This window comes from Chiloscyllium plagiosum, unplaced genomic scaffold, assembly GCF_037043375.1.
Source record: "Chiloscyllium plagiosum isolate Xiang-an unplaced genomic scaffold, Cpla_swu_hap1 HiC_scaffold_26, whole genome shotgun sequence".
In the NCBI taxonomy this organism is placed as follows: Eukaryota; Metazoa; Chordata; class Chondrichthyes; order Orectolobiformes; family Hemiscylliidae; genus Chiloscyllium; species Chiloscyllium plagiosum.
In genome coordinates this window covers 13,150,268-13,165,573 of record NW_028270164.1, presented here as the reverse complement: position 1 = coordinate 13,165,573, position 15,306 = coordinate 13,150,268, and the positions used below count along the sequence as shown (strand labels likewise).

Genomic DNA, 15,306 nt, shown 5'->3' with positions numbered 1-15,306 from the left:
ATTGTTGTTGATATTGTTGGTGATATTGTTGTTGATATTGTTGTTGATAATGTTGGTGATATTGTTGTTGATAATGTTGGTGATATTGTTGTTGATATTGTTATTGGTATTGTTGTTGATTTTGTTGGTGATATTGTTGTTGGTATTGTTGATATTGTTGTTGTGATTGTTGTTGGTATTTTTGTGATATTGTTGTTGGTATTGCTGTTGATATTGTTGGTGATATTGTTGTTGATATTGTTGTTTATATTGTTTGTGATATTGTTGTATTGTTGTTGATATTGTTGGTGATATTATTGGTGATATTGTTGTTGATATTGTTGGTGATATTGTTGGTGATATTGTTGGTGATATTGTTTGAGCTATTGTTGGTGATATTGTTGTTGATATTGTTGGGGATATTGTTGTTGATATTGTTATTGGTATTGTTGTTGATTTTGTTGGTGATATTGTTGTTGGTATTGTTGATATTGTTGTTGAGATTGTTGTTGGTATTGTTGTGATATTGTTGTTGATATTGTTGGTGATATTGTTGTTGATATTGTTTGTGATATTTTTGGTGATATTTGTTGGTGATATTGTTGGTGATATTGTTGTTGATATTGTTGATATTGTTGGTGATATATTTGGTGATATTGTTTTTGATATTGTTGGTGATATTGTTGTTGATATTGTTTGTGATATTTTTGTGATATTTGTTGGTGATATTGTTGGTGATATTGTTGTTGATATTGTTGGTGATATTGTTGGTGATACTGTTGATATTGTTTTTGATATTGTTGGTAATATTGTTGTTGATATTGTTTGTGATAGTTTTGGTGATATTTGTTGGTGATATTTTTGGTGATATTTTTGGTGATATTGTTGTTGATATTGTTGATATTGTTGGTGATATTGTTGGTGATACTGTTGATATTGTTGTTGATATTGTTGGTGATATTGTTGTTGATATTGTTGATATTGTTGTTGATATTTTTGGTGATATTGTTGTTGATATTGTTGTTGATATTGTTGGTGATATTGTTAGTGCTATTGTTGTTGATATTGTTGTTGATATTGTTGGTGATGTTGTTGATATTGTTATTGGTACTGTTGTTGATATTGTTGGTGATATTGTTGTTGATATTGTTGATATTGTTGTTGATATTGTTGGTGATATTTGTTGTTGATGTTATTGGTATTGTTGTTGATATTGTTGGTGATATTGTTAGTGATATTGTTGTTTATATTGTTGGTGATATTGTTGGTGATATTGTTGTTGATATTGTTATTGGTATTGTTGTTGATATTGTTGATGATATTGTTGTTGATATTGTTGTTGATATTGTTATTGGTATTGTTGTTGATATTGTTGGTGATATTGTTGTTGATATTGTTGTTAGTATTGTTGTTGATATTGTTGGTGATATTGTTGTTGATATGGTTGTTGATAATGTTGGTGATATTGTTGTTGATATTGTTGTTGATATTGTTATTGGTATTGTTGTTGATTTTGTTGGTGATATTGTTGTTGGTATTGTTGATATTGTTGTTGAGATTGTTGTTGGTATTGTTGTGATATTGTTGTTGGTATTGCTGTTGATATTGTTGGTGATATTGTTGTTGATATTGTTGTTGATATTGTTGGTGATATTGGTGGTATTGTGGTTGATATTGTTGGTGATATTGTTGGTGATATTGTTGGTGATATTGTTTGCGCTATTGTTGGTGATATTGTTGGTGATATTGTTGGGGATATTGTTGGTGATATTGTTGTTGGTATTGTTGTTGATATTGTTGGTGATAGTGTTGGTGATATTGTTGTTGATATTGTTGGTGATATTGCTGTTGATATTGTTGGTGATATTGTTGCTGATATTGTTGGGGGTATTGTTGTTGATATTGTTTGCGATATTGTTGGTGATATTGTTAGTGAAATTGTTGTTGATATTGTTGGTGATATTTGTTGGTGATATTGTTGGTGATATTGTTGGTGATATTGTTGATTATATTGTTGGTGATATTGTTGGTGATGTTGTTGGTGATATTGTTGTTGATATTGTTGGTGATATTGTTGGTGATATTGTTGTTGATATTGTTTGTGATATTTTTGGTGATATTTGTTGGTGATATTGTTGGTGATATTGTTGTTGATATTGTTGATATTGTTGGTGATATATTTGGTGATGTTGTTTTTGATATTGTTGGTGATATTGTTGTTGATATTGTTTGTGATATTTTTGTGATATTTGTTCGTGATATTGTTGGTGATATTGTTGTTGATATTGTTGGTGATATTGTTGGTGATAATGTTGATATTGTTTTTGATATTGTTGGTAATATTGTTGTTGATATTGTTTGTGATATGTTTGGTGATATTTGTTGGTGATATTGTTGTTGATATTGTTGATATTGTTGGTGATATTGTTTGTGATATTTTTGGTGATATTGTTGGTGATATTGTTGTTGATATTGTTGATATTGTTGGTGATATTGTTGGTGATACTGTGATATTGTTGTTGATATTGTTGGTGATATTGTTGTTGATATTGTTGATATTGTTGTTTATATTGTTGGTGATATTGTTGTTGATATTGTTGTTGATATTGTTAGTGCTATTGTTGTTGATATTCTTGTTGATATTGTTGGTGATATTGTTGTTGATATTGTTATTGGTATTGTTGTTGATATTGTTGGTGATATTGTTGTTGATATTGTTGATATTGTTGTTGATATTGTTGGTGATATTTGTTGGTGATATTTGTTGTTGATGTTATTGGTATTGTTGTTGATATTGTTGGTGTTATTGTTAGTGATATTGTTGTTTATTGTTGGTGATATTGTTGGTGATATTGTTGTTGATATTGTTTGTGATATTTTTGGTGATATTTGTTGGTGATATTGTTGGTGATATTGTTGTTGATACTGTTATTGGTATTGTTGTTGATATTGTTGGTGATATTGTTGTTGATATTGTTGTTGGTATTGTTGTTGATATTTTTGGTGATATTGTTGTTGATGTTGTTGTTGATAATGTTGGTGATATTGTTGTTGATATTGTTGGTGATATTGTTGTTGATATTGTTATTGGTATTGTTGTTGATTTTGTTGGTGATATTGTTGTTGGAATTGTTGATATTGTTGTTGAGATTGTTGTTGGTATTGTTGTGATATTGTTGTTGGTATTGCTGTTGATATTGTTGGTGATACTGTTGTTGATATTGTTGTTGATATTGTTTGTGATATTGTTGTATTGTTGTTGATATTGTTGGTGATATCATTGGTGATATTGTTGTTGATATTGTTGGTGATATTGTTGGTGATATTGTTGTTGATATTGTTTGTGCTATTGTTGGTGATATTGTTGTTGATATTGTTGGGGATATTGTTGGTGATATTGTTGTTGGTATTGTTGTTGATATTGTTGGTGATAGTGTTGGTGATATTGTTGTTGATATTGTTGGTGATATTGCTGTTGATATTGTTGATGATATTGTTGGTGATATTGTTGGTGATGTTGTTGGTGATATTGTTGATGATATCGTTGGTGATATTATTGGTGATGTTGTTGATATTATTGGTGAACTCGTTGGTGATATTGTTGTTGATGTTGTTGGTGATATTGTTGGTGATGTTGTTGATATTGTTGTTGATATTGTTGGTGATATTGTTGGTGATATTGTTGTTGATATTGTTGGTGATATTGTTGGTGATACTGTTGATATTGATGGTGATATTGTTGGTGATATTGTTGTTGATATTGTTGATATTGTTGGTGATATTTGTTGTTGATATTGTTGGTGATATTGTTGTTGATATTGTTTGTGATATTTTTGGTGATATTTGTTGGTGATATTGTTGGTGATATTGTTGTTGATATTGCTGATATTGTTGGTGATATATTTGGTGATATTGTTTTTGATATTGTTGGTGATTTTGTTGTTGATATTGTTGTTGATATTGTTGGTGATATTGTTAGTGCTATTGTTGTTGATATTGTTGTTGATATTGTTGGTGATATTGTTGTTGATATTGTTGATATTGTTGTTGATATTGTTGGTGATATTTGTTGGTGATATTTGTTGTTGATGTTATTGGTATTGTTGTTGATATTGTTGGTGATATTGTTAGTGATATTGTTGTTTATATTGTTGGTGATATTGTTGGTGATATTGTTGTTGATATTGTTATTGGTATTGTTGTTGATATTGTTGATGATATTGTTGTTGATATTGTTGTTGATATTGTTATTGGTATTGTTGTTGATATTGTTGGTGATATTGTTGTTGATATTGTTGTTGGTATTGTTGTTGATATTGTTGGTGATATTGTTGTTGATATTGTTGTTGATAATGTTGGTGATATTGTTGTTGATATTGTTGGTGATATTGTTGTTGATATTGTTATTGGTATTGTTGTTGATTTTGTTGGTGATATTGTTGTTGGTATTGTTGATATTGTTGTTGAGATTGTTGTTGGTATTGTTGTGATATTGTTGTTGGTATTGCTGTTGATATTGTTGGTGATATTGTTGTTGATATTGTTGTTGATATTGTTGTTGATATTGTTGATATTGTTGGTGATATATTTGGTGATATTGTTTTTGATATTGTTGGTGATATTGTTGTTGATATTGTTTGTGATATTTTTGTGATATTTGTTGGTGATATTGTTGGTGATATTGTTGTTGACATTGTTGGTGATATTGTTGGTGATAATGTTGATATTGTTTTTGATATTGTTGGTAATATTGTTGTTGATATTGTTTGTGATATGTTTGGTGATATTTGTTGGTGATATTGTTGTTGATATTGTTGGTGATATTGTTTGTGATATTTTTGGTGATATTGTTGGTGATATTGTTGTTGATATTGTTGATATTGTTGGTGATATTGTTGGTGATACTGTGATATTGTTGTTGATATTGTTGGTGATATTGTTGTTGATATTGTTGATATTGTTGTTTATATTGTTGGTGATATTGTTGTTGATATTGTTGTTGATATTGTTAGTGCTATTGTTGTTGATATTCTTGTTGATATTGTTGGTGATATTGTTGTTGATATTGTTATTGGTATTGTTGTTGATATTGTTGGTGATATTGTTGTTGATATTGTTGATATTGTTGTTGATATTGTTGGTGATATTTGTTGGTGATATTTGTTGTTGATGTTATTGGTATTGTTGTTGATATTGTTGGTGTTATTGTTAGTGATATTGTTGTTTATATTGTTGGTGATATTGTTGGTGATATTGTTGTTGATATTGTTATTGGTATTGTTGATATTGTTGATGATATTATTGTTGATATTGTTGTTGATACTGTTATTGGTATTGTTGTTGATATTGTTGGTGATATTGTTGTTGATATTGTTGTTGGCATTGTTGTTGATATTTTTGGTGATATTGTTGTTGATGTTGTTGTTGATAATGTTGGTGATATTGTTGTTGATATTGTTGGTGATATTGTTGTTGATATTGTTATTGGTATTGTTGTTGATTTTGTTGGTGATATTGTTGTTGGAATTGTTGATATTGTTGTTGAGATTGTTGTTGGTATTGTTGTGATATTGTTGTTGGTATTGCTGTTGATATTGTTGGTGATATTGTTGTTGATATTGTTGTTGATATTGTTTGTGATATTGTTGTATTGTTGTTGATATTGTTGGTGATATCATTGGTGATATTGTTGTTGATATTGTTGGTGATATTGTTGGTGATATTGTTGTTGATATTGTTTGTGCTATTGTTGGTGATATTGTTGTTGATATTGTTGGGGATATTGTTGGTGATATTGTTGTTGGTATTGTTGTTGATATTGTTGGTGATAGTGTTGGTGATATTGTTGTTGATATTGTTGGTGATATTGCTGTTGATATTGTTGATGATATTGTTGGTGATATTGTTGGTGATGTTGTTGGTGATATTGTTGATGATATCGTTGGTGATATTATTGGTGATGTTGTTGATATTATTGGTGAACTCGTTGGTGATATTGTTGTTGATGTTGTTGGTGATATTGTTGGTGATGTTGTTGATATTGTTGTTGATATTGTTGGTGATATTGTTGGTGATATTGTTGTTGATATTGTTGATATTGTTGGTGATATTGTTGGTGATACTGTTGATATTGATGGTGATATTGTTGGTGATATTGTTGTTGATATTGTTGATATTGTTGGTGATATTTGTTGTTGATATTGTTGGTGATATTGTTGTTGATATTGTTTGTGATATTTTTGGTGATATTTGTTGGTGATATTGTTGGTGATATTGTTGTTGATATTGCTGATATTGTTGGTGATATATTTGGTGATATTGTTTTTGATATTGTTGGTGATATTGTTGTTGATATTGTTGTTGATATTGTTGGTGATATTGTTAGTGCTATTGTTGTTGATATTGTTGTTGATATTGTTGGTGATATTGTTGTTGATATTGTTATTGGTATTGTTGTTGATATTGTTGGTGATATTGTTGTTGATATTGTTGATATTGTTGTTGATATTGTTGGTGATATTTGTTGGTGATATTTGTTGTTGATGTTATTGGTATTGTTGTTGATATTGTTGGTGATATTGTTAGTGATATTGTTGTTTATATTGTTGGTGATATTGTTGGTGATATTGTTGTTGATATTGTTATTGGTATTGTTGTTGATATTGTTGATGATATTGTTGTTGATATTGTTGTTGATATTGTTATTGGTATTGTTGTTGATATTGTTGGTGATATTGTTGTTGATATTGTTGTTGGTATTGTTGTTGATATTGTTGGTGATATTGTTGTTGATATTGTTGTTGATAATGTTGGTGATATTGTTGTTGATATTGTTGGTGATATTGTTGTTGATATTGTTATTGGTATTGTTGTTGATTTTGTTGGTGATATTGTTGTTGGTATTGTTGATATTGTTGTTGAGATTGTTGTTGGTATTGTTGTGATATTGTTGTTGGTATTGCTGTTGATATTGTTGGTGATATTGTTGTTGATATTGTTGTTGATATTGTTGGTGATATTGGTGATATTGTGGTTGATATTGTTGGTGATATTGTTGGTGATATTGTTGTTGATATTGTTTGCGCTATTGTTGGTGATATTGTTGGTGATATTGTTGGTGATATTGTTGTTGGTATTGTTGTTGATATTGTTGGTGATAGTGTTGGTGATATTGTTGTTGATATTGTTGGTGATATTGTTGTTGATATTGTTTGTGATATTTTTGGTGATATTTGTTGGTGATATTGTTGGTGATATTGTTGTTGATATTGTTGATATTGTTGGTGATATATTTGGTGATATTGTTTTTGATATTGTTGGTGATATTGTTGTTGATATTGTTTGTGATATTTTTGTGATATTTTTTGGTGATATTGTTGGTGATATTGTCGTTGGTTTTGTTGTTGATATTGTTGTTGGTATTGTTGTTGATATTGTTATTGGTATTGTTGTTGATATTGTTGGTGATATTGTCGTTGGTTTTGTTGTTGATATTGTTGTTGGTATTGTTGTTGATATTGTTATTGGTATTGTTGTTGATATTGTTGATGATATTGTTGTTGGTATTGTTGTTGATATTGTTGTTGGTATTGTTGTGATATTGTTGTTGGTATTGCTGTTGATATTGTTGGTGATATTGTTGTTAATATTGTTGTTGATATTGTTGTTGATATTGTTGAAATTGTTGTTGATATTGTTGGTGATATTGTTGGTGATATTGTTGGTGATATTGTTGTTGATATTGTTGGGGATATTGTTGGTGATATTGTTGTTGGTATTGTTGTTGATATTGTTGGTGATAGTGTTGGTGATATTGTTGTTGATATTGTTGGTGATATTGCTGTTGATATTGTTGGTGATATTGTTGGTGATATTGTTGATATTGTTGGGGGTATTGTTGTTGATATTGTTTGCGATATTGTTGGTGATATTGTTGGTGATATTGTTGGTGATATTGTTGGTGATATTGTTGGTGATGTTGTTGATATTGTTGGTGATATTGTTGGTGATGTTGTTGTTGATATTGTTGATATTGTTGATGATATTGTTGGTGATACTGTTGATATTGATGGTGATATTGTTGGTGATATTGTTGTTGATATTGTTGTTGATATTGTTGGTGATATTTGTTGTTGATATTGTTGATGATATTGTTGATTATATTGTTGGTGATATTTTTGGTGATGTTGTTGGTGATATTGTTGGTGATATTGTTGGTGATATCATTGGTGATATTATTGGTGATGTTGTTGATATTATTGGTGAACTCGTTGGTGATATTGTTGTTGATGTTGTTGGTGATATTGTTGTTGATATTGTTGGTGATGTTGTTGATATTGTTGGTGATATTGTTGGTGTTATTGTTGGTGATATTGTTGTTGATATTGTTGATATTGTTGTTGAGATTGTTGGTGATACTGTTGATATTGATGGTGATATTGTTGGTGATATTGTTGTTGATATTGTTGTTGATATTGTTGGTGATATTTGTTGTTGATATTGTTGGTGATATTGTTGGTGATATTGTTGTTGATATTGTTTGTGATATTTTTGGTGATATTTGTTGGTGATATTGTTGGTGATATTGTTTGTGATATTTTTGTGATATTTGTTGGTGATATTGTTGGTGATATTGTTGTTGATATTGTTGATGATATTGTTGGTGATACTGTTGATATTGTTTTTGATATTGTTGGTGATATTGTTGTTGATATTGTTTGTGATATTTTTGGTGATATTTGTTGGTGATTTTGTTGTTGATATTGTTGATATTGTTTGTGATATTTTTGGTGATATTGTTGGTGATATAGTTGTTGATATTGTTGATATTGTTGGTGATATATTTGGTGATATTGTTTTTGATATTGTTGGTGATATTGTTGTTGATATTGTTTGTGATATTTTTGTGATATTTGTTGGTGATATTGTTGGTGATATTGTTGTTGATATTGTTGATGATATTGTTGGTGATACTGTTGATATTGTTTTTGATATTGTTGGTGATATTGTTGTTGATATTGTTTGTGATATTGTTGGTGATATTTGTTGGTGATATTGTTGATATTGTTGATATTGTTTGTGATATTTTTGGTGATATTGTTGGTGATATTGTTGTTGATATTGTTGATATTGTTGGTGATATTGTTGGTGATACTGTTGATAGTGTTGGTGATATTTCTGGTGATATTGCTGTTGATATTGTTGGTGATATTGTTGGTGATATTGTTGTTGATATTGTTGGGGGTTTTGTTGTTGATATTGTTTGCGATATTGTTGGTGATATTGTTAGTGATATTGTTGTTGATATTGTTGGTGATATTTGTTGGTGATATTGTTGGTGATATTGTTGGTGATATTGTTGATTATATTGTTGGTGATGTTGTTGGTGATATTGTTGGTGATATTGTTGGTGATATCATTGGTGATATTATTGGTGATGTTGTTGATATTATTGGTGAACTCGTTGGTGATATTGTTGTTGATGTTGTTGGTGATATTGTTGGTGATGTTGTTGATATTGTTGGTGATATTGTTGGTGATATTGTTGGTGATATTGTTGTTGATATTGTTGATATTGTTGGTGATATTTGTTGGTGATATTTGTTGGTGATATTGTTGGTGATATTGTTGGTTATATTGTTGGTGATATTGTTGGTGATGTTGTTGGTGATATTGTTGGTGATATTATTGGTGATGTTGTTGATATTATTGGTGAACTCGTTGGTGATATTGTTGTTGATGTTGTTGGTGATATTGTTGGTGATGTTGTTGATATTGTTGGTGATATTGTTGTTGATATTGTTGATATTGTTGTTGATATTGTTGGTGATACTGTTGATATTGATGGTGATATTGTTGTTGATATTGTTTGTGATATTTGTTGTTGATATTGTTGGTGATATTGTTGGTGATATTGTTGTTGATATTGTTTGTGATATTTTTGGTGATATTTGTTGGTGATATTGTTGGTGATATTGTTGTTGATATTGTTGATATTGTTGGTGATATATTTGGTGATATTGTTTTTGATATTGTTGGTGATATTGTTGTTGATATTGTTTGTGATATTTTTGTGATATTTTTTGGTGATATTGTTGGTGATATTGTCGTTGGTTTTGTTGTTGATATTGTTGTTGGTATTGTTGTTGATATTGTTATTGGTATTGTTGTTGATATTGTTGATGATATTGTCGTTGGTTTTGTTGTTGATATTGTTGTTGGTATTGTTGTTGATATTGTTATTGGTATTGTTGTTGATATTGTTGATGATATTGTTGTTGGTATTGTTGTTGATATTGTTGTTGGTATTGTTGTGATATTGTTGTTGGTATTGCTGTTGATATTGTTGGTGATATTGTTGTTAATATTGTTGTTGATATTGTTGGTGATATTGTTGATATTGTTGTTGATATTGTTGGTGATATTGTTGGTGATATTGTTGGTGATATTGTTGTTGATATTGTTGGGGATATTGTTGGTGATATTGTTGTTGGTATTGTTGCTGATATTGTTGGTGATAGTGTTGGTGATATTGTTGTTGATATTGTTGGTGATATTGCTGTTGATATTGTTGGTGATATTGTTGGTGATATTGTTGATATTGTTGGGGGTATTGTTGTTGATATTGTTTGCGATATTGTTGGTGATATTGTTAGTGATATTGTTGTTGATATTGGTGGTGATATTTGTTGGTGATATTTGTTGGTGATATTGTTGGTGATATTGTTGATTATATTGTTGGTGATATTGTTGGTGATGTTGTTGGTGATATTGTTGGTGATATTGTTGGTGATATCATTGGTGATATTATTGGTGATGTTGTTGATATTATTGGTGAACTCGTTGGTGATATTGTTGTTGATGTTGTTGGTGATATTGTTGGTGATATTGTTGGTGATGTTGTTGATATTGTTGGTGATATTGTTGGTGATATTGTTGTTGATATTGTTGGTGATATTGTTGGTGATACTGTTGATATTGATGGTGATATTGTTGGTGATATTGTTGTTGATATTGTTGTTGATATTGTTGGTGATATTTGTTGTTGATATTGTTGGTGATATTGTTGATTATATTGTTGGTGATATTGTTGTTGATGTTGTTATTGGTATTGTTGTTGATATTGTTGGTGATATTGTTAGTGATATTGTTGTTTATATTGTTGGTGATATTGTTGGTGATATTGTTGTTGATATTCTTCGTGATATTGTTGTTGATATTGTTGGTGATATTGTTGTTGATATTGTTGGTCATATTGTTGTTGATATTGTTGTTGATGTTGTTGTTGATATTGTTGGTGAAGTCGTTGGTGATATTGTTGGTGATGTCATTGGTGATATTGTTGGTGATATTGGTGGTGATGTTGTTGGTGATATTGTTGTTGATGTTGATATTGATGATGATATTGTTGATGATATTGTTATTGGTATTGTTATTGGTATTGTTGTTGATATTGTTGGTGATATTTGTGGTGATATTATTGTTGGTATTGTTGTGATATTGTTTTTAGTATTGTTGTTGATATTGTTGGTGATATTGTTGTTGATATTTTTGGTGATATTGTTGGTGATGTTGTTGTTGATCTTGTTATTGGTATTGTTGTTGATATTGTTGGTGATATTGGTAATATTGTTGTTGATATGGTTGGTGATATTATTGGTGATATTGTTGTTGATATTGTTGGTGATATTGTTAGTGCTATTGTTGTTGATATTGTTGTTGATATTGTTGGGGGTTTTGTTGTTGATATTGTTTGCGATATTGTTGGTGATATTGTTAGTGATATTGTTGTTGATATTGTTGGTGATATTTGTTGGTGATATTGTTGGTGATATTTGTTGGTGATATTGTTGATTATATTGTTGGTGATATTGTTGGTGATGTTGTTGGTGATATTTGTTGGTGATATTTGTTGGTGATATTTGTTGTTGATATTATTATTGATATTGTTGTTGATATTGTTGGTGATATTGTTGGTGATATTGGTGATATTGTTGTTGATATTGTTGGTGATACTGTTGTTGATATTGTTGGTGATATTGTTGGGGGTTTTGTTGTTGATATTGTTTGCGATATTGTTGGTGATATTGTTAGTGATATTGTTGTTGATATTGTTAGTGATATTGTTGTTGATATTGTTGGTGATATTTGTTGGTGATATTGTTGGTGATATTGTTGGTGATATTGTTGATTATATTGTTGGTGATGTTGTTGGTGATATTGTTGGTGATATTGTTGGTGATATCATTGGTGATATTATTGGTGATGTTGTTGATATTATTGGTGAACTCGTTGGTGATATTGTTGTTGATGTTGTTGGTGATATTGTTGGTGATATTGTTGGTGATGTTGTTGATATTGTTGGTGATATTGTTGGTGATATTGTTGGTGATATTGTTGTTGATATTGTTGATATTGTTGGTGATATTTGTTGGTGATATTTGTTGGTGATATTGTTGGTGATATTGTTGGTTATATTGTTGGTGATATTGTTGGTGATGTTGTTGGTGATATTGTTGGTGATATTATTGGTGATGTTGTTGATATTATTGGTGAACTCGTTGGTGATATTGTTGTTGATGTTGTTGGTGATATTGTTGGTGATGTTGTTGATATTGTTGGTGATATTGTTGTTGATATTGTTGATATTGTTGTTGATATTGTTGGTGATACTGTTGATATTGATGGTGATACTGTTGTTGATATTGTTGGTGATATTTGTTGTTGATATTGTTGGTGATATTGTTGGTGATATTGTTGTTGATATTGTTTGTGATATTTTTGGTGATATTTGTTGGTGATATTGTTGGTGATATTGTTGTTGATATTGTTGATATTGTTGGTGATATATTTGGTGATATTGTTTTTGATATTGTTGGTGATATTGTTGTTGATATTGTTTGTGATATTTTTGTGATATTTTTTGGTGATATTGTTGGTGATATTGTCGTTGGTTTTGTTGTTGATATTGTTGTTGGTATTGTTGTTGATATTGTTATTGGTATTGTTGTTGATATTGTTGGTGATATTGTCGTTGGTTTTGTTGTTGATATTGTTGTTGGTATTGTTGTTGATATTGTTATTGGTATTGTTGTTGATATTGTTGATGATATTGTTGTTGGTATTGTTGTTGATATTGTTGTTGGTATTGTTGTGATATTGTTGTTGGTATTGCTGTTGATATTGTTGGTGATATTGTTGTTAATATTGTTGTTGATATTGTTGGTGATATTGTTGATATTGTTGTTGATATTGTTGGTGATATTGTTGGTGATATTGTTGTTGATATTGTTGGGGATATTGTTGGTGATATTGTTGTTGGTATTGTTGCTGATATTGTTGGTGATAGTGTTGGTGATATTGTTGTTGATATTGTTGGTGATATTGCTGTTGATATTGTTGGTGATATTGTTGGTGATATTGTTGATATTGTTGGGGGTATTGTTGTTGATATTGTTTGCGATATTGTTGGTGATATTGTTAGTGATATTGTTGTTGATATTGGTGGTGATATTTGTTGGTGATATTTGTTGGTGATATTGTTGGTGATATTGTTGATTATATTGTTGGTGATATTGTTGGTGATGTTGTTGGTGATATTGTTGGTGATATTGTTGGTGATATCATTGGTGATATTATTGGTGATGTTGTTGATATTATTGGTGAACTCGTTGGTGATATTGTTGTTGATGTTGTTGGTGATATTGTTGGTGATATTGTTGGTGATGTTGTTGATATTGTTGGTGATATTGTTGGTGATATTGTTGGTGATATTGTTGTTGATATTGTTGATATTGTTGGTGATATTGTTGGTGATACTGTTGATATTGATGGTGATATTGTTGGTGATATTGTTGTTGATATTGTTGTTGATATTGTTGGTGATATTTGTTGTTGATATTGTTGGTGATATTGTTGATTATATTGTTGGTGATATTGTTGTTGATGTTGTTATTGGTATTGTTGTTGATATTGTTGGTGATATTGTTAGTGATATTGTTGTTTATATTGTTGGTGATATTGTTGGTGATATTGTTGTTGATATTCTTCGTGATATTGTTGTTGATATTGTTGGTGATATTGTTGTTGATATTGTTGGTCATGTTGGTGATATTGTTGTTGATATTGTTGTTGATGTTGTTGTTGATATTGTTGGTGAAGTCGTTGGTGATATTGTTGGTGATGTCATTGGTGATATTGTTGGTGATATTGGTGGTGATGTTGTTGGTGATATTGTTGTTGATGTTGATATTGATGATGATATTGTTGATGATATTGTTATTGGTATTGTTATTGGTATTGTTGTTGATATTGTTGGTGATATTTGTGGTGATATTATTGTTGGTATTGTTGTGATATTGTTTTTAGTATTGTTGTTGATATTGTTGGTGATATTTTTGTTGATATTTTTGGTGATATTGTTGGTGATGTTGTTGTTGATCTTGTTATTGGTATTGTTGTTGATATTGTTGGTGATATTGGTAATATTGTTGTTGATATGGTTGGTGATATTATTGGTGATATTGTTGTTGATATTGTTGGTGATATTGTTAGTGCTATTGTTGTTGATATTGTTGTTGATATTGTTGGGGGTTTTGTTGTTGATATTGTTTGCGATATTGTTGGTGATATTGTTAGTGATATTGTTGTTGATATTGTTGGTGATATTTGTTGGTGATATTGTTGGTGATATTTGTTGGTGATATTGTTGATTATATTGTTGGTGATATTGTTGGTGATGTTGTTGGTGATATTTGTTGGTGATATTTGTTGGTGATATTTGTTGTTGATATTATTATTGATATTGTTGTTGATATTGTTGGTGATATTGTTGGTGATATTGGTGATATTGTTGTTGATATTGTTGGTGATACTGTTGTTGATATTGTTGGTGATATTGTTGGGGGTTTTGTTGTTGATATTGTTTGCGATATTGTTGGTGATATTTGTTGTTGATATTGTTGGTGAGATTGTTGATTATATTGTTGGTGATATTGTTGTTGATGTTGTTATTGGTATTGTTGTTGATATTGTTGGTGATATTGTTAGTGATATTGTTGTTTATATTGTTGGTGATATTGTTGGTGATATTGTTGTTGATATTCTTCGTGATATTGTTGTTGATATTGTTGGTGATATTGTTGTTGATATTGTTGGTCATGTTGGTGATATTGTTGTTGATATTGTTGTTGATGTTGTTGTTGATATTGTTGGTGAAGTCGTTGGTGATATTGTTGGTGATGTCATTGGTGATATTGTTGGTGATATTGGTGGTGATGTTGTTGGTGATATTGTTGTTGATGTTGATATTGATGATGATATTGTTGA

The 15,306-nt window shown here is 29.6% G+C and overlaps 1 protein-coding gene across 1 annotated transcript in view; it reads right to left on the bottom strand.

The window, feature by feature from the left end:
* LOC122563081 (uncharacterized) overlaps positions 1-15,306 on the bottom strand; it is a 133,018-nt gene that overhangs the window by 113,749 nt on the left and 3,963 nt on the right. The gene's annotated exons all lie outside the window — the stretch shown is intronic.